This window comes from Rhineura floridana, chromosome 1 (assembly GCF_030035675.1).
Source record: "Rhineura floridana isolate rRhiFlo1 chromosome 1, rRhiFlo1.hap2, whole genome shotgun sequence".
NCBI classification, from domain to species: domain Eukaryota; kingdom Metazoa; phylum Chordata; class Lepidosauria; order Squamata; family Rhineuridae; genus Rhineura; species Rhineura floridana.
The window spans coordinates 274167362-274188316 of record NC_084480.1 but is presented as its reverse complement, the minus strand read 5'-3'; the positions used below and the strand labels follow the sequence as shown (position 1 = coordinate 274188316).

At 42.1% G+C, this 20955-nt stretch overlaps 1 pseudogene; it reads right to left on the bottom strand.

Moving 5' to 3' along the window:
• Window positions 1–296: 296 nt before the first annotated feature.
• LOC133375912 (5S ribosomal RNA) lies at window positions 297–415 on the bottom strand (annotated as a pseudogene).
• Between the last annotated feature and the right edge of the window lie 20540 nt (window positions 416–20955).

Sequence of the window (20955 nt, the reverse complement as noted above, 5' to 3'; positions counted from 1 at the left end):
TGCTGGATCAGGCCAGTGGCCTATCTAGTCCAGCATCCTGTTCTCACAGTAGCCAACCAAATGCCTCTGGAAAGCCCGAAAGCAGGACCTGAGCGCAACAGCACTCTCCCCACCTGAGGTTTCCAGCAACTGGTATTCAGAAGCATACTGCCTCTGACTGTGGAGGTGGCGTTGGTTGTTATATGCCTTCAAGTCTATTATGATTTATAGCAACTCTAAGCATCTTTTTTTATATATATTCATAGGGTTTTCATGGTAAGAGGTATTCAGAGGTGGTTTACCATTGCCTTCCTCTAAGCCAATGGCACCCAGTATTCCCAGGCGGTCTCTCATCCAAGTACTAACCAGGCCTGACCCTGCTTAGTTTCTGAGATCAGATGAGATTCTGTGTGTTATGGGTAGGATGGCCGTAGGCAACTGTGGAGGTACAGCATAACAATCAATGGAATAATAGTGGAATAAATGTATGGTGAACGTGGCCTAAGTGCTGTGTCAGACTGGCTATCACATGCAGACTTACATTAAAAAACAAAAGCCACTTCATGGGAAGGGAATTCGGAGTGGAGAAGCAGTGGGAGCTGGGGAAATAGATGCTTCACCTTTTTTCCTACCTGCCATTTCCAGTGGCAGATGGCGGGGTGAGGCGGTGACACCGACCTGATTCCTGGTGGCCCACATTGCTGCTGCATACCAGAACAGAGAGGGGAAGAGGCGAGGTGGGAGCATCAGGTTGGCTGCACTGGTGCATTTGCCCCACGCCAACTGATGACCATTATTATCCCAGTCTGTATCTGTCCTGGATTTGATACTGTTTTTATACATGAACTTGTCATTGTTTTATGTATGAGACCTATGTAATTATTTTTATTGTTGACATATTGTTAAATTGCTTCAAGACACTGGAAATGATTCATAAATAGAAAAAAATAAATAAATTGACCATGCTACTGCACATTCCACTGTGAATCTTTTAAGTAAATGAGATACTATTTGCACAGGGTAGTGGCACAGGTTTTGCAATATTTTCCAGCTATTTTTTCCTGAAGGATATTGAAGACGAGTTTAAAGGCTTTTTAAAAGTTATTTTAATAAAAGAGGTGACTTCTGCAAATTTCACATTCTTAATTATGGGTAGGATATATTTAGTAAATCAGTTGTTGGGAACAGCAGAGAGTTTGTTCAGTGAGGTTTCCTCAGAAACCATCCTTGCAAAGAGTGATAATTATTTTGTGGTTATGCACAAATGTATTGACTCTTTTGTGGAAAAACATGGGAACCATCTCACACGGGGGGGGAGGGCATCTCCAACTCATTTTCTTTGGTTTTGGACACTGTTTATATAGCAGATGGGAAAGGATGTATTTTACTGTGCTGTCATATAAATTCAGTCTGTTTGCAAAGCACAGCTTTGGGAATGAGCATCTGCATTCACAAAAAGATCTAGGGCACAATCTACTGAGAGGCTTTCCAACTATTAGCTATTTTCCATCATAACTATATGAATCCTCCATGTTCTGGGGCAGTGTACCTGTGAGTATCAGAAGCTAGTTCCAAATTACAGAGGGGGCCTTCATGCCCTGCTTGTGGAACTTTTAGAGCCATCAAGCTTGCCACTGTTGGAAACATTGTAACATAGGAAGCTGTCTTATATCAGGTCAGATCATTGGTCCATCTAACTCGGTAGTGTTTATACTATTGGGCAGTCTCTCTTCAGGTTTCAGGTGTGGAGTCTTTCCACGCCTTACCTGCAGAGGCCAAGAATTGAACCTTTTGCTTGCCCTACCACTGAGCTACAGCCCTTTCCCTTAGAAAGCTAAGCTTAATGAATCCCCTTTCTGATCCAGCAGAGATCTCCCAATATTCTTACCACATGCCACTGAAATGAATGGTTGCATGGCGGTCTTCTATTGCAGCTCCCAATTTATTTCAGTGATGGTTACTAGAGATGGTGCCCTAATGACAAGTCCACATATAACTATAATAAGTCAACCAAAGTACAGTAAATAATACAACTCCTTCAACTGTCATCTTTTTTTTTATGATGCCTGTATGCTTCTGTGTCAGACCTCTTGACATAATCCAGTGGCCCGTTACAGTAGCATGCTCCATGGTGTTATAAATGGAAACACTCTGCTTTTTCTAATAGCTATTCATCCACCTATTAATGCGCTAATGTTATTATTTACTACGGGGTTTTTTGCAGTATGAAGTAGCATGTAGGCACTGCATTATTTGTTTATTTATTTACTCTGCAGCTATGGTCTGATGAATGTCACCAATGCTTGTCACTTAAGACCAAATGTATTGCATTGTGATATCTGGCACAGTAATTCTTAAACCAAGCCAAGACTGTCTTCTTGCACTTACAAGGTCAGAAAAAGGTTTATGGCAGTATCATATAAGATGAAGAAACCTTCTGATCTTTTTTTTTCTCATTGAAACCTTTAATGGGTTTGAAGTGATTAATTTAGAGCCCATTAAAAAAGTGATGGATTTAGAGAACACAAATGTAAAGACTCTTATTATCCAATGGATAAATGAATGAAGTGCAAAATTCTACTTCTCAGAACTATCACAGCATGCTTCCAGATATGTTTATTTGTGGAGTCTTGGAAATACTGTATTCATTGAATTTAAGGGGTTTGTTTTTTGTGTGTGTTTAAGGGATTGTACTCTTGAAACATGCATGTTTCAAGATTTTCATAGCACCACATAGCACTACAACAGTTGATGCTTTCATAGTGTTTTCCATAGTGTTCTGTACTGTAGTGTGGATTCTGGCTGGCATTAATATCATTGACTGTTCAGTGTTATCCATTGAATCCTGACTACTGAATTCCAATTCCACATAGTAACTTACCTTAGCAGGATTCTGCATTACTGCCCAGCAAAACTGTTAACACATGCCTGCAACAGAGTTTTTCCTAGGCCAAGGGAAATGTGTGTATATAATAACTGTGCACAGGGTAGGGGCCAGGGGGATTTTTTTTTGGCTGGGTACCTAAAGGATAATGGTGCCATGTAAGAATAGGGGACAAATTTGATTCAGTTCACATTTAATGCCAAATCTATCAAATTCACACTTTCTGAAACAATAAGAGAACCAAAACACAGCCATCCTTTGAAAATTTTGCACTTTTCTTAATTTTGCAATGCAGTTGTTCAAGCAATGTTTAGAAAAAATGCATATATGGGAGGAAGTGTACAAAAAAGATTATAAGTGAAAATAACATGCAAAATGCATCATATTAGGAGACATTGCTTGCAAAAATGTGTACATCAAAACTGCCAACAATGTGTTTATTAGGAGAAATTAACTCTAAAATGCTGAACAATTTTCATGAGTTTTTTTTTGTTTCAGAGGGGTGAACTGAATTTAAGATTGGAAAAATGAGCAATGGAAAGTGTTAAGAATTCTCACCCAAGCCCAGGGCAACTGATCCCAGCCAGACACAACTCGTGCCTCCCTTACCAGGGAGGAGTTAAACCAACACCAAACCTGCAAGGTAGGTAGACTGCCACCACCTGTTAAATCTGGTCACCCACTCTGGACCAAGGGGAAGCCTGAAGTGCCAGAAATAAAGATGCCAAGGATTCCAAAAGACTAGAGCCAATGATGCACTCCTTGTCTTGTATCCTTAAGGCACAATACCCGTATCCAGTAATCTGTGGCTAATTAGCCAAGGTGCTGGATTCAGAGCCAAATTCCCCCTGAAATGAACACACACTGGTAAATAAGAGGTTGCTTTATTAGAATAAAATGTAAGTACAAAAATCTAATAGCTAAATAATTCCTTAAACCAAACACCCCTAGGGTTAGGTAAAATACAAAATGCAGAGAGTTCAAATCACAAGGAAAAACAACAAATCTGTCAAGCCTATTCTATACTCACACAATATAGGAAAGCAAGCAGAGTAACTTCATGGTTCTACATCTCCCCAGAGATGCATAGCCTGTATAGCAGATACAAGATGGAACCCCAACATCAGGTAGCACCAAGGAACATTGGGGAGCAAACACCCAGAATCTTAGTTCTATTTTTATTGGGAAAAGCCCAGCAACAGCCAGGAATTAATTAGCCACTCAGGGGTCTTGCTGATGATGAAATCTTCCAGCGCTTTCGCACCTAACAGTCATGGCTTTTCCAGCCTTCCCAGGCCTGTGGCCTTGAGGTACCAGTCTCAGGCTGATAAGCAGGTGCTCTGACTCAGTGCCTAATTAACTGAGTTCAGCTGTGAGAACCGACAGTCTCATGGACTTCCAGAAGCCCTAATTCAGGCAAGATGTTGCCCCCACAATTCCTTTCACAGAACTATTTTAGTTAACAAGCTTAACAAATCAGGCATTCTTAACAGAGAGAACTTAAATTGACTGATCTTTCCATGCTCCTTCCATGGAGAAGGGTCTAATTTAACCCTGCTCTATAGCATATGCAGAGTGCATTTTTCTCACTATTGACTAGGAATAACTGCCTCCACACATCTGCAATGAGGGCAGGACATCTTCATCATATATTTGATTCAATTTGGCAGAAGACAGGAGATTGTAACCTGGTAACAAAGAAATGCGGGATGTCAATTTCTTGCAAGCCCCTAGATGCATATGCAGTAGGATGAGAAAATACATACTTTCAAAGTAATGAAAACTGATATTTATTTTCCAAAGTTATTAGAATTTGCTCCTTGCCTCATCTCAGTGCTGTGATAATTATCTTTGTAGAACTATATTTTTCCCTAATATTTATGATAAATTTGAACTGTAGTTAAGACTTTTCCAAATGTAAAAAAATCTGCAAAGATGTTAGTTACATTATCCTGGGCACTTTATACTTACTATACTTGTTAGTTTTGACAAACTACTGAGAGCCACAGAAATAGCAATTTTTCTATGTGTTAAAAACAACACTTTAACCAATTTGACTAAATGCCTTTCCTGCTTCATTTTAATTAGATATTTTGCTTCTTCAGCTTACTGGAAAGAGCTAGATAGCTCCAGACCATGTCAGTCTATAAAACAGCAGGTGTCAGCTTTAACTGCCTCTGAAAATATTAAATGTATTCAATTAACAGAACCCCTTAGAGAATGTTTCTTTTTATGTTCATTTGTCTTATGCAAGCTTTGCAACATGTTTTCTTCATCTTATACTGTGCTTCTTGTAGTTCAGTGACCCAATTATATCTCAAATTTTCTAGTGTCACAGAACATTCAATTAGTGCATTTTATGTAATGCAATCTACCACATCAAAGTTGATTGAGCCGCTGGTATATTATAAAAGCCAAAGAAAGAAAGAAAGAAAGAAAGAAAGAAAAAGAAAGAAAGAAAGAAAGAAAGAAAGAAGCCTCTGTCTTCAGAAAGTGACCTGTAATAATAAAAATAATATATATATATATTAAAGCTGCCTCAAAATGGGAATAGGATAATCAGTTCTTTTAAGGATGAGAATGAAGTACTCTCAAAGACCTTCAGCAAGTGTTATTAGCTCATATAGGCACTTTTGCGGGAGATCTTTGAGTGGGGTTTGCCACATTTTCCTCCAGTGGTTTAACAGCACTGGTGGAAATGAACAGTAAATGATTTAACTGATTATACCCAAAGCTGGAAATGCTTAGACCATGGCTTGGAGGCTATGCAATGTCATACAGAGAGAATGTGCAAGAAACATACCCACAAGAGCACACAGGTTCAGGCAGTGGCTATACCACAATTGTGGGCACATCACCACAGATGTTAGCAATGTAGATTAAGCTTTAGAGGAAATTAACTTATGATTTTAACATATATTCAGAAATGGCAGCTCTGATGTTATAACCTGTACACTTTAGTTCTTTTCATGTAGGGTTGATGAACCTGTTGCCTTCCAGATATTGCTGGATTTAAGTTCCCATCATCCCTGACCATCAGTGGTGGCTATATAAAGATGTTCAGGGTATGCAGTGCATGAGGGTCCTGCATACACTAGTGGAATCATCCAGCTAAAAAATCTTCTTAAATTATCATATACAATAATTTTGTCACATGTCGTGTGTCAGTTTTTCATTTTTCATTGATGAGTTTGCTCATCTGTAAGCAAGAAAAAAATTGGGGCATTTGAGTTGAAAAGTTGTGAATTTTATTTGAAGAAGTTTAAAGCTATTAATGTTTTTTTTAAAATTTAACATTCTAATATAGTTTTGTCATATAAATTAATTTACATATAAAAGATATGAACTTCATATTAAATTAAATTTCTTCTCATAATAATAATTCAGCTCTGATCAGAAGGTATGTAACTGGATGCTGGTGTATAATCAAAATAAATTGGGAATGGATCCCCAAAATGTATATCACATAAAGGCCCATAAAATATGTCTGCCACTGGCACACTGTTCACTATTGGCTATGTTGGCTGGGACTGAGAAGAGTTGGACTCTTGTTATCTATTTTCTGGCAGTTGTTTCCCAGCCCATAGCATTAGTACATGTCTACTGATGTGTATGTGAGTCATCTTATTGCCCACTGGGAATTGTAGTTTTTCTCTGTCTCTCTTAACAGTAGAACTGTTGAAAGATTCTGGACAGACAAAAGAAAATACTTCTTCACACAGCGCATAATTACATGCTTGAACTTGGTCTCACAAGAAGTAGTACACTAAATTTGATGGCTTTAAAAGAGGATTAGACAAATTCATGGAGGATAAGGCTATCAATAGCTACTAGCCACAATGGCTATGTACTTATCTATATAATCAGTTATGGCAATGCCTGCCCTTCAACAAACATACTTGGGAATAAGAGAATAGGATAACAATGTAAGACATTGGCAAGAAACAATCAAGAGATCTGACTGACCCAGATAAAGAAGATAATCACTATACAAAAGGCTGCTTGTTCAGGTAGCCTAATCATGTTTCACAGAAATCAATATGAATTTTACTGAGAGTTATTGGTGAATATTAAATAACTTCTGTTACAAAACAGTTGGCATGCTGAAAGAATGTGGGAGGGGGTTGTGAGCAGAGCTTGGAAGTAACTAGCTACAAGCAACAAATTACTTGTAATTCATTACTTTTTTGAGTAACGAGTGGGTAATTCCTTTACATTTTGATTGCAATAGAACTAGGAGCAATTTTACTACTTTTGTGGAGTAATTGTAACATTTCCAGAATTACTTTTGGGCATTACTTGGGGGGGGAGCAGGGGAAGTCTTGTGCTCCTCTGATTTGTGGATGAAAATCATGTGCCTCAAACTGGGCTTCTGTGCAGTGTCGCTCTTTCCTCATGCTCTGTGGATGGGTAGGAGGCGACAAGGGAGGAGGCAGAGAATGAGACGGGGTGGAGTGGAGAAAACAATTATTTTAAAAAACGGATAGTGGTGGTGAAGAATGGAGTGGAGGGATAAAGGATCCGGAGGTCAAGAACATGGATAAAGGAGGAGAAGGAGGCAGCAGCAGAATGGAGATAAAGAACTGTAGAGGTGAAAGATGACAGCATGTGTGTGTGTGTGTGTGCGTGCGTGCATGCATGCGAGCGAGAGAGAGAGAGAGACAGAGAGAGAGACAGTTCAGTTTCAGTTCTTTATTGTTACAGTCATAGACCAGAAAGTTGATGTAAAAGCTATGTACAATTTTAACAGATATACAGAATATACAGAGACAGCAAACATAATTAAAAAACAGTAAAAACTATGGAACATAAAACAATTTCATGGAATAGTGGGAACATCTGGGGGAATGAATACCCTCCGAGCTGATTGGACCGCAAAAATGTATTTTGCTGCTAGCAGGGTATTATCTCTGCTAGCCGCTGACAAAAGATAAGCAAGTAGGCGGTCTAGTGGTTTATGAGGAAATTTATTTATGATAGGAGTTATAAATTTAAAATGGATATCATCATATAAGAAACACTCAAAAACAACGTGAAATAAGGTTTCTATAGCACTGACACCACAAAGGCATAGACAATTTGGATAAGGAATGCGCTGGAATCTCCCTTCTAGTAAGGCAGAATTTAAACAGTTGAATCTAGCCTTCATAAAGGCTAGACGATATTTAGGGATCGTGAGGTATTCCAGATATGGGGCACTGAGTAGTGGCGCAAAACTTAAACCAAGGTGAATAGGGGAACAGGTCGAAGTGGCTGCGGTGATGGATTTTTGAAAGTCTATGTCACTGATACGCGTCAGGATTGAAAGCTTAGCTAACTTTGGATCCTGAGACGCCAGATGTTCAATTGAAAGGCCAATACTTGCAAGATAATTTGTAAAATTTTTGGCCCATTTTGAAATGAAAAGATCTTCCCAAAGTAAAGGAAGATAACCAGATGAATAATCATATGACATTTTAAGCCAAAATTTTAGAGCAGCCATCCAAGCTTGGGACTTGAGTGAAGCTAGACCAGTTTCTAACCTGAGGACCGCCGATGGAACACATCTAGGAACACCTAGAATTTGTCTAAGGAATAGGGATAGAACCGCCTCCATTGAGGAATTGAAGGCGCCAATCCATAAGGGTACCCCGTAAAGAAGTTGGGAGATAGTTTTAGCTCTAAAAACCTTAATGGCAGCCGGAATATATCGTCCTCCTTTAGTGAAGAAGAACCTTCGGATGCCATTGGCTGAATTTCGAGCGGTAGAGATGGCTCCTCTAGTATGGGGCGTCCAAGACAATGATGAGTGAAATAATAACCCGAGGTATTTAAAATGGGAAACCTGTTCAATTTTGTGAGTATTGATTATCCAATCATGAGTAGGAGAATGTTTAGCAAAAGCTAATATCTTTGGGAGAGAGACAGAGAGAGAGAGAATACTGTGTTTGCACTTGGCACACAAAGTGGCCTCCATCACCTACTTTTTTTGCATCGCAGGGGAAAATGTTTGCTTGAGTGAGTGTCCCTTAGTTGGTGGCAGGGCAGGGTCTGGGAGGTGGTTAAATGAGAGAGATTGTGCTGGCTGGCTGAGTGGGGGGGGTTGCACTTGGTTTGACGTGCAAAGATCTGAGTAGTGGCCTCCGCCTCTCTCCCCACCACGCTTATCAGCGGAGAGACCACCATTGCTATCTTATGACTAAAAATAATTATTCTACTACCTGTGTATGTGTTTATTTTTAATGTTGTTTTAGGCTACTTAGATGTGCAGCAGCCAAGGCCAGCACCTTGTAGGCATTTTTTTTAAAGTAACTGAAATGTAATTGTAGTGACTACTTTGGAGGAAAAGTAAAGTAATCAGTTACTTTCAGAGCAATTGTAATTGTAACGGTAATTACTACTTTTTGGGCCATGTAACTGTAACTGTAATTTATTACTTTTTAAAAGTAATCTTCCAAGCTCTGGTTGTGAGGCTGCAAGGGTTAGTTCTGCCACTACTGCCAATGCACACAGTAGCTTTTTCTCCTGCCATGTATGCATTGGCCCAGTGTGTGAAGGGCCTTTACTGACGTACACACATACAGCTACTCCATGCAAGGAGGGACCCTGATTGATCCAGGGTCTCGGGGGGGGGTCTTAGTCCCTCTGCTTTTTTGGGAGCAGGGTTCTGGCAGGGTCCCCATGACTCCAGCATACTATGAGCCAATCATCATGAAAGGGGAGTGTGTTAGCCACTGAGAAGAGTCTTTTAACATGTTTCCTTGTCCTTTCCTGCTGATTGAAGCCAATCAGAGTGAAAGGAGGTAAATCAGCCACTGAGAAGACTCTTCTCAGTAACTAACACTCTCCTTTTTCATGCTCATTTGCTCCTAGGAATGTCTGTTATTGTGGAAGAAGGCATTAACAAGGATCTCATTCTGAACCCAGCAGCAAAAAAAGGGGGCATGGGTGTGACTATCATGAAGGGACCCTGCAATTCTGAATTTGCCACCACTCGACAGCTCTCATCACATGGAGTAACTATAAGCATGTGCATTAGGACGTACATAAAATTTCTTTACATGCTGGCTGAACATGCAGATGGGAGGGAGCATGACTAGTCTGCAGAGTTTCACAACCTGCTCACTTTTTTTTTTCAATGCTTCTGGGGGTTTTCTTTGAAACCCCTATTGTTTCACAGCAGTTGATGATAATTTCATTAAGAACACTGAAGAATAAGGTTACCAGGTTCAGGGCCTGATCCTGATCCTGTATCTTTAGAAGAAGAGAAAGTCAGCCAAGCGCAGGTGTTTTTGCAACACTGTAATGGGAAAAAACACAAGGTGGAATTCTCCCTTCCCCCTGCACAACTTTTAAAGATATAGAAGATCTCTTGGAGGCCAGGCCTGGCAACCAAGAGGTCTTCTGTATCTTTAAAAGTATCCTCTAAAACAAAGCATGTTTCTGTTGCTTTACCCATATTCAAATTTAAATACATTTAAACCAATGGATTAATCAACTAAAACTCATATGATTAAACCATTGCATGTCTTTCATTGTGTTGCACCCAATTTATTGCAGACATTGGGGATGTGCAGGCACTGTTATCCCCAACAGTTACAGCAAATGCATGGGAGGGAAGCAGAGCTGCATCCATTGGCTATGAACCCCCCCCAAAAAATAATCACTGATCTGCCCATTAGTCATGCCTATTTGTAAGCATGCCTTTATGAGAAAGGCCACTACACATCTACAACTGTATATGCATCATTCATTCATTTCATTTTGCATTGGCAATCACTCGTGGCTGAGTAAGATTGTCTTCCAGGGTCAGGTCTTTAACAGTGGGTCTGTAAGTGACTGTGGAGGCCAATTCTGAATCCACACAGCCTCCCACAGTGACGACATAGATTTCCAGATGGAAGATGGTCATGATGAGGATTTGCTTGACGTGCCTTCCGCTTAGCTCATTTGTCCCTTTTGCCCTGTACTCATGATTCTTCAAAGTCCATAGCACCTTTGATAATGGCTGACCTCCAATTGGGATGCTCATGGGCTAAGGCTTCCCAGTTCTTGATGCTTATGTTACATTTTTTTTATTAACTTTGAGAACATCTTTAAACTTCTTTTGCTGTCCACCAATATTCCGTTTTCCATCCTTAAGTTGGAAGTAAAGTAGCTGCTTTGGAAGACGGTGATCAGGCATTCAAACAACATGGCCGGTCCAGCGAAGTTGATGTTGGAGGATCATTGTTTCAACACTGGTGGTCTTTGCTTCTTCCAATATGCTAACATTAGTCCGCCTATCTTCCCAAGTAATGAATTTTCCAGAGGCAGCGTTGGTGGAATCTTTCAAGAAATTGGGAGTGGCGTTTATAGATGGTCCATGTTTTACAGGCGTACAGTAAGGTCGGTAGTACAATGGCTTTGTAAATAAGCACTTTGGTCTTCCTGTGAATATTCAGATCCTCGAACACTCTATGCTTCATTCGGGAGAATGCGGCACTTGCAGAGCTCAGACGATGCTGAATTTCAGCGTCGATGTCAGCTTTTACAGAGAGATGGCTACCAAGATAGGAAAAGTGATCGACATTTTCCAGCGTCGCACCATTAAGCTGGATTGATGGTGCTACAGAGGGATTGGTTTGCACTTGCTGATGAAGCACTTTGGGTTTTTTGATGTTAAGTGAGAGGCCAAGCTTTTCATATGCTTCTGCAAAGACATTTAGGATAGTTTGAAGATCTTCCTCTGAATGTGAGGAGACTACATTATCATCAGCATATTGAAGTTCTATGACAGAGGTTGTAATTACCTTACTTTTTGCTTTCAGCCTACTGAGATTAAAAAGGTTTCCATCTGTTTGATATGTGATTACCACGCCAGTAGGAAGTTTCCCCTCCACAAGGTATAGAATCACGGTGATGAAAGTAACAAATAAGGCTGGAGCAATGACACATCCCTGTTTGACGCCTGATCCCACTTTGAATGGATCACTTTGAGAGCCATTGTTATCCAAAATTGTTGCTGTCATGCTGTCATGGAGGAATCACAAAATATTCACAAATTTATCAGGGCATCCAATTTTCAGAAGGCTGGTCCAAAGAGCAGTTCAATTTACAGTATCAAAGGCCTTAGTCAGATCAATAAACGCCATATACAGAGGTCAGTTTTGCTCCCTGCATTTTTCTTGAAGCTGTCGTGCAGTGAAGATCATGTCCACTGTCCCCCTGGAAGGGCAGAAACCATTTTGGGATTCAGGGAGGATGTCTTCTGAGATAGGTAGGAGGCGATTTGCGAGGATCCTTGCAAGGATTTTACCTGCGGTAGCTAGAAGAGACATACCTTGGTAGTTCCCACAATCTGTTCTATCACCCTTCTTGAAAAGAGTGATAATTATGGCATCCCCAAAGTCTTCCAGGATCTTCTCCCTCATCCAGATTTTTTCGATGAGCTTATGAAGTTGTTGTGTAAATTCAGGCCCACCTTCTTTAATGACTTCAGCAGGAATCCCATCAGGTCCACTAGCTTTGTTATTCTTCATTTGATTAATGGCTTTACTGACTTCATCCAAATTAGGGGATACTGCAAGCTCATCTCTAATATATATATATATGCATAGGGCCCTTTTAACACTGTATGCACAGCCACTGGATGGTAAGGCTGGTGAGTACATCATGGGCATGGCTGGTGGGTACCATTCCATTCCCCTTCCAAGATTCAGTGGACACATGTGGAGGGGTCATATGAATGACAAAAGAAGGAAGCCAGGTCATTGAGGAAGAAGTTCCAGTGATTTAGACAACAGATGCTCAGAGCAAAGGACTTTAGAGGAAGATGCAGAAAGTAAAGAGCAGAACTGAAGAAAAGGAAGCAATTCAGATATGCTATAGGGTATAAGGGGAAAAATCAAGCATGATTCCAAGGTAATATGCAAAAACAGAGCTGGAAGGGGAAAGGAAGGACTCGCCATTGTGTGTTTGACATATGCTGGTATTATAAAACAGCATAAACTAGTGTTTATACATTATAAAACCATGTAAAATGGCAATGTCTGTGAATGATAGATTAGAAGCCACAGCAAAGAATCTGCAGTAAGGAAGACTCAAGATTTTAAGCGCTGCCAAGTGAAAATAATTTGATTGAAAAGAAATCCAGACCAGACACAGGGAGGGAAACAGATGGTGTTTTTTTTAAAAAAGTGGAGATTTGTTTTATTTAGTTTTTTTTAAAAAAGTGGTAAACCATTCAGAAGCCCATGCAGCAAGTGATGATCCAGTGACAAACAGCCAAAGAAGAAAGGCCCTTGGAAGACGTCTGGATGTGCACTGGCATTACAAGAGAGAAAAGGCAGAAAACAGATGACAAATCGATCTTACCTTTCATGCAGGGTCATGCAGAGGCACCTGAAAAGAAAACATGCTCTTTAGGAAGGAGGGGTGAGTTTTATGAAACCAGTGTCTTTGTAGTAAAGGTGAAGAGCAACTTTCTCTTAACATTGATAAAGGAACTATGGAAATAAGAGGAATATTGTAGTCCCTCTCACTGGGCAGAGACAGTGCTATGACAAAGGAGACCTTTCTGCACATTTTCTCTTTAAACTGCATCCAAAGACCATTGATGTTCATTCCCCCATCCACAGTGAAATGGGAAGAAATGTGGCAATACCCATTGATGGCTGGTGCCCATTGGGACTGGTGGTGTGGAAGGTAGGGAGACCAACAGTAAGCGGAGCCAGAGCCCATGACAGGCAGAGCCAACTAATTCTAGTTTTGTCCCCATCCTTCTCCCTGTTGAGTTCTGCAAGAGGCAACCCTGAGACTAAGGAGAAGGAGGATAACAAGTAATGCCACCCCCTGGACTGATTCTAAAAAAGGTAGGTAGGAGGTGCTAGATGAGGGTAGACTGAAGCTGATGGAGCAGTGCTCTATTTGCCTTAATGGGTGAGCCACCACCAGCAATGCCTAATAGGAGGAACAGTGTCACACAATGGAGAAACTTTATTTTGAAACAAATAAAGCCAAAGGGACTCTAGGTTCAGTGAATAGTCAGTCAGGGACCCCAGAACTGTTTTCAAGGTGGTGGGGGGCTCAAGACTGGCAGGCAGGTTATGCCATGATGACCTACTTGCAGGTGCATTTTTACATCTGCTTATTAAATGGGTTAAGTAAACAATAAATTGTCATATTCTAGCACTCTCACAATCATAAATACACTTGAATAAAAAAGAGAAAAACATAAGTAGTAATTGCTCAAAGTAAAAATTGAAGAATGCTTATGGATAATGGAACACCCTTTGTAAGTTCCCACTAACCTGTTTATGCTTCAGAGATGGAAAAGAAGAAAGCAAGGTCTTTTGTACAATGTTAGGAGCTTTCCATTTATTACTGGAACTTCACATAACGTCTTTAAAATAAAGATATATAAAGATCTTAAAATAAATTAATTAAAAGTACAATAAATAAAAATAAATAAAAAGATCTTAGAATAAATTTTAAATTAAAGAACAATAAAATTATTTTATTTATTTATTACATATTTTAAGATTTTTATTTATGATTGTGACAGTGCTAGAATATGACAGATTTATTGTTTACTTAACCCATTTAATAAGCAGATTTTAAGATTTTAAAATAAATAGTGTAGTTGTGTTTCTTGTATTCTCTTGTTTATAACATGGATATAATAACAGACATGTATTATACTTAATAATAACAAACCCTAAAGATAGTTTCAGAAGGGGTGGCCATGTTTGTCTGAGATATTAAAACACAAACATCTTAAATAAATTTGTGAGTCTTTAAGGTGCCATAGATGCCTTGTTTGTGTTTTAATAAACCATAAACATTACTGTGGCACACTTAAGCCAAGGTGGCTTGGCGTTCAGCAGTTCTTGTGATGAATTCATTCCTAATGTTGAATTTCACCCGTTGTTTGCTTGTGCACATGAAGAAGGAGCAGATGTGTAAGGCGCTTCTGTGTCATGCGATTACGCAAGTATGTCTTTACCCTCCTCAGAGCACTGAAAGAACATTCTCCTGATGCTGCTGATGCAGGTATGGTGTGTAAGAGCTTTACCAGCATGACGACTTGGTCTAAGAGATTTTGGACTGTCTGAGGCTGTTGTCTCAATGATTGTGAGATGTCTTCAATAGTCTTTACTTCAGCAGTTGGAATGACTGTTGGGAGGAGTAACAGCTGTGCCAGAAGCCTGTTCAAATCAAAGTCACAGCTGTGAACTCCAAGGGCTTCTCTGAGCTGTTCTGTGCTGCTGAAATGCCTTCCACATGCAGCAGTTACTAAAGCATTTTCCAGTTTCACTAGTTGGTCCATTCCAGGCTGGTTGAACCGACGTTTGGTTTAAGGTGTAATGTGATCAATTACATCAAAGAAATCCTTTTGGAGAGTATTCTTTGCATCCACAACCACTGGTGGTGTTGGTGTCCTTGTATGCTCAAAACGTGCTGGTGGTTTTCTACCTCTTGAAATTTCAGGTATCTTCAAGCCCAGTTTCCCAGCAGCAATTTTTGTGTCTTGCCAAATTGTTTCAAATGCACTCTCTGATCTTAGGTTTGATGGGGCACAAATAAGCATTTCTGCTGCTTGCTTTGCTCCTGCTGTAGGGTTTTGGTGCCTTGTAGGGTTCTTGCAAGCTCTTTGCATGGCCCAAACACTGCTATGGATGTATTTAGCTCAAATGCTGTTTTGAATTTACCAAGGATTTTGTAGTAGCCTTTCATTGTTGCCCTTCTGTCATCTTGGAAGGACACTGGATGTTCCAGGATATCATGGAGTGTTGCTTGACTGCTTTCATAGTTCTCAAGGAGTCTCTGTATGGACTTCACTCTGACAGCCCAATGTGTTGGACACAAAGGAAGGAGACTGTTTGGTTTATATATCCGTTCAGCATTTTCTATGGCTTCAGGAAGGTGTTGGAATATATGCTCTTCTGTTTTACTGAGATCAAGATCATGTTTGTTACATCCTTAACAGTACTTAGTGCATCACCAGCCATGTAACAGCTGCGGGCAACCTCTTGCAGAGCCAAATCTAGTGAGTGGTTGCCACAGTGTATGTAAACTGACTTGGGTTGAATATCAGCGATCTTTTTTTGAACACCAGAGAAACACCCAGACATATTAGCTGCACCATCAAAGCAGTGTCCACACAAAGCAGGCCCTGCAGGAGAAAGAAAGCATCGCCCCAAGGGAAGGAGAGGCTGCTGCTGCTGTGCTGCTGCTGCTGTGCTGCTGCTGCTACTGTGGGACCACCATCTCCACCACCCTTCCCTGAGGGACTTCTGCCTGGCAGGACCAGGCCCCAGGTACCCAGCCAGCCAGGACTGATTCTTACCACCTGTCCCTCTTTGGAGGGATACATAAGCCAGCTGGCTGAGGTGGCCTGGGAGACCCAGGCCCTGCAGGAGAAAGAAAGCATCGCCCCAAGGGAAGGAGAGGCTGCTGCTGCTGTGCTGCTGCTGCTACTGTGGGACCACCATCTCCACCACCCTTCCCTGAGGGACTTCTGCCTTGCAGGACCAGGCCCCAGGTACCCAGCCAGCCAGGACTGATTCTTACCACCTGTCCCTCTTTGGAGGGATACATAAGCCGGCTGGCTGAGGTGGCCTGGGAGACCCAGGCCCTGCAGGAGAAAGAAAGTTTATATGCTGTATATATGGCTGTATATATAGCTGTTTTTATACGTTTAATTGTTGTATATTTTAGTTGTATTATGTGCTTCGGAGAGAGTTTTATCCATCAGGCGGGGAGACTTGAGGGGGCCCCAATTGCCGTAGTGACGGGCAAAGGAAGGTATGGCGCTGTGAGAAGGACGTGCCAGGTAAGGGGAACGCGGTCCAGACATGTTGTGGCTGTGCCTTGTTCCGGTGCTTCCCACACCCGCAAGGTCGTTGGTAGTCCTATCAGCCAACTCTCAGATCTCCAGTTGCTGTTATTAAATGCCAGATCGGTATATAATAAAACCTCCCTCGTCCACGATTTGATAGTGGATGAGGCAGCCGATCTGGCATGTATAACCGAGACCTGGGTGGGTGAGCAGGGAGGAGTTGGTCTCTCTCAGCTCTGCCCACCGGGGTACTTGGTTCAGCATCATGGTAGATCTGAGGGTCGGGGAGGTGGGGTTGCTGTCGTCTAAAAGAGTTCCGTCTCACTCACCAAGCACCATGTTCATTCAGTTACTGGCCTGGAGTGTTTGCACCTTGTGTTGGGCCAGAGGGACAGGCTGGGAATCCTTTTGGTGTACCGCCCACCTTGCTGCCCAATGGCTTCCCTAACTGAGCTGGCGGAAGTGGTCTCGGATATATTGTTGAGGTCCCCCAGACTAATAGTACTGGGGGATTTCAACATTCATGCCGAGACCACTTTGTCTGGCGCGGCTCAGGACTTCATGGCTTCCATGACAGCCATGGGGCTGTCTCAATATGTTAGTGGTCCAACACATGTATCGGGGCACACTCTAGACCTTGTTTTTGCTACTGAGCATGGGGAAAGTGATCTGGATGTGGGGAGTTTTACAACACTCCCTTTGTCATGGACAGACCACTGCTTGCTGAAGTTTAGACTTTCAGTAACCTCTTCCCTCTGCAAGGGTGGGGGACTTATTAAAATGGTCCGCCCCCGGAGACTAATGGATCCTGAAGGTTTTCAAAGGGCTCTGGGGGATTTTCCGGCTGATAGGACTGGCGCTCCTGCTGAAGCCCTGGTCGCTCTGTGGAATACGGAGATGACCCGGGCTGTAAACACGATCGCTCCTGCACGCCCTCTCCTGTGTAGAGCTCATACAGCTCCATGGTATACTCCGGAGCTGAGAGTGATGAAGCAAGATAGGAGGAGGCTTGAGTGGAAATGGAGACGAACTCCCGATGGATACAATTATGCGCTGGTTAGTGCTTCGACTAAGCTCTATGTAGGAGCAGTGAAGGCAGCTAAAAAACATCATTTTGCTGCCACTATTAAATCATCTCTTTGCCGCCCAGCGGAGCTCTTTCGAGTTGTCCGGGGGCTTCTCCATTCAAACCCTCCGGACACGGTGGAATCATCGGAGGCCCGCTGCAATCAGTTTGCCGATCACTTCCAGAATAAGATCTCATGTATCCGCCAGGACCTAGATTCTCAAGTTATAGCAGTAGATCCTAGTGAGATGTCCGGAGCACAGTCTTGTCCTGTTTTGTTGGATGAGCTTCAGTTGGTTCAACTCGAGGACGTGGACAAGGTGCTTGGACAGGTACGTGCAACCACTTCGGTACTGGATCCTTGCCCCTCCTGGCTGATAAAAACTAGTAGGAATGGAACAGGTAGCTGGGCCAAGGAAGTGATAAATGCCTCTTTACGAGAGGGAGTGGTCCCGGGCTGTCTGAAAGAGGCAGTGGTGAGACCACTCCTGAAAAAGCTTTCCTTGGACCCAGACAATTTTAACAGCTACAGGCCAGTGGCGAATGTTCCATTCCTGGGCAAAGTCTTGGAACGGGTGGTTGCTGGCCAGCTCCAGGCGCTATTGGATGAAACCGATTATCTAGATCCATTTCAATCGGGTTTTAGGCCCGGTTTTGGCACTGAGACAGCCTTGGTCGCCCTGTACGATGACCTATGTCGGGAAAGAGACAGAGGGAGTGTAACTCTGTTGATTCTCCTTGATCTCTCAGCGGCTTTTGATACCATCGACCATTGTATCCTTCTGGAGAGGCTCGCGGAGTTGGGAGTTGGAGGTACTGCTTGGCAGTGGTTCCGCTCCTACTTGGCAGGTCGTCTCCAGAAGGTAGTGCTTGGGGAACATTGCTCGACACCGCGGGCTCTCCAATATGGGGTCCCGCAGGGGTCAGTTTTGTCCCCCCTGCTTTTTAATATCTACATGAAGCCGTTGGGAGAGGTCATCAGGAGTTTTGGAGTGCGTTGTCATCAGTATGCTGATGACACGCAGCTCTACTTCTCCTTTTCATCTTCTTCAGGTGAGGCTGTCGATTTGCTGAACCGTTGCCTGGCCTCGACAATGGACTGGATGAGAGTTAACAAACTGAAGCTCAATCCAGACAAGACTGAGATGCTGTTGGTGGACGGGTTCTCTGATCAGATGGTGGATATATACCCTGTCCTGGACGGGGTTACACTCCCCCTAAAGGACCGGGTTCGTAGTCTGGGAGTCTTTTTAGACTCTTCCCTCTCACTTGAGGCTCAAGTAGCCTCGGTGGTTAGGAATGCGTTTTACCAACTTCGGTTGGTAGCCCAGCTACGTCCCTATTTGAGTAAAGAGGACCTTACATCAGTGGTACATGCTCTGGTAACCTCACGTTTGGACTACTGTAATGCGCTTTACGTAGGGCTACCTTTGAAGACAGTTCGGAAGCTACAACTAGTGCAAAATGCGGCGGCCAGATTGCTGACAAGGACCAAGCGGTCCGAGCATATAACACCTGTTCTGGCCAGCTTGCACTGGTTGCCAATATGTTTCCGGGCTAGATTCAAAGTGTTGGTATTAACCTATAAAGCCTTATACGGTGCGGGACCACGATACCTTGCGGAACGCCTCTTCCGATATGAACCGGCCCGTGCACTACGTTCTGCTACGAAGGCCCTCCTCCGGGTTCCAACTCACAGGGAGGCCCGGAGGGTGATGACAAGATCTAGGGCCTTCTCAGTGGTGGCCCCTGAACTATGGAACAGTCTCCCTGAGGAAGTACGCCTGGCGCCGACTCTGCTCTCCTTCCGGCGCCAGGTCAAAACCTTCCTATTCTCTGAAGCATTTTAAGTTATACTGATTTAATTTTAAAAATGTTTACTGTGTTGGATTGTTGCTTGTATTTTAGTATTGTTTTGTTATTTATTGTATTTTTATGTTTTATGTTCACCGCCCAGAGAGCTATTGCTAGTCGGGCGGTATATAAATTTAATAAATAAATAATAAATAAATAAAGCATGGAAATCAAGCCCCAGACAAATGGTCATGTCTTTCACAGCAGTGAAGAGAGTACAAGCTGTAGAGTCAGGAGGGTTATAAACACAAAGGTGTTCTTCTCGTATGTTCAATGATTCACTCTCTACCCAATGCAGACACAATGTAAACTGCTCGTCTCCAGTCACATCTGTTGTCCCATCCTCAATTATTAAAAAAAGGCTTGATTTCACTTCTTTAATGATGTCACGTTGCAGTTTTTAAGCCATAATTTCAAGTGGCTCATTTTGGATATCACTACTCAGCCATTTGTCACTTCTTGTCAGCCATCTTTTAAGGTCAGATACATCATGTGAGCATTCCTCCAAAAGGTCAATCAAGTTACCATCTTCTTTGGTGTGCCCCTGCAATGCTTGACCTGTGCGGCAGACGTAGCGCACAGAACTAACGATGGCACGTAGTGCTTCTCGAGCCTCTTGCTGCTGCTTACTTGAATGCTTTGTAAGGAGAGTAACAATATTCATACCTTTCTCTTTTGTGAGATACCATTCATACCTTTCTCTTTTGGTATCTCACAGAATCCATGTGGTAAATGCTCTTTTCATGAGACTGGAATTTTTCAACAGCATGTTTCCAATTTGAGAAACCTTTTAGAATAAAACTCACTTCTACATTTGAAGAATCCTTCTTCGCTATAAATGCTCTGCTGCAATCATGGCAAAGAACTACATCATGATCCATATCATAATGAAGCCAGGTGAATTTCATAAACCATTTCAGCTGACAAGATCTATTACCCTTACTTTTTGGAAATTTATAGGATTTTGTTGGCACAAATCTGGTGGATGAATATGGCAGTCCATCTCTTTCTTGAGGTTCAACCTCAAGGTGTTGATCATCTTCATTCAGCTTGCTGAATTTATATGTGTCTTTAGGCAATTCTTCTGAGGCAGAAGCTGTTTTATTTGATGGCAGCAGCCAGGCATCAAGCAATGGCTTTTTTGGGGGACATTGTCCTGCAAGTAATCAGAAAAAGCAACCATTTTTTTCTTTCTATTTGTGTGTGTATTGAAATATCAGTGCATGCTGCAAAGAAGCCATGCTGTCACTGTGGCTCTACAACAAAAAATGGATTTTTAATTTTTTTACAGAATTCCTGAACATACTGGGGAAATTTTTCCCCAATAGGAACTCTGTGTTGGGAATTGTGGCTTAAACAGCTGCTTCCTGT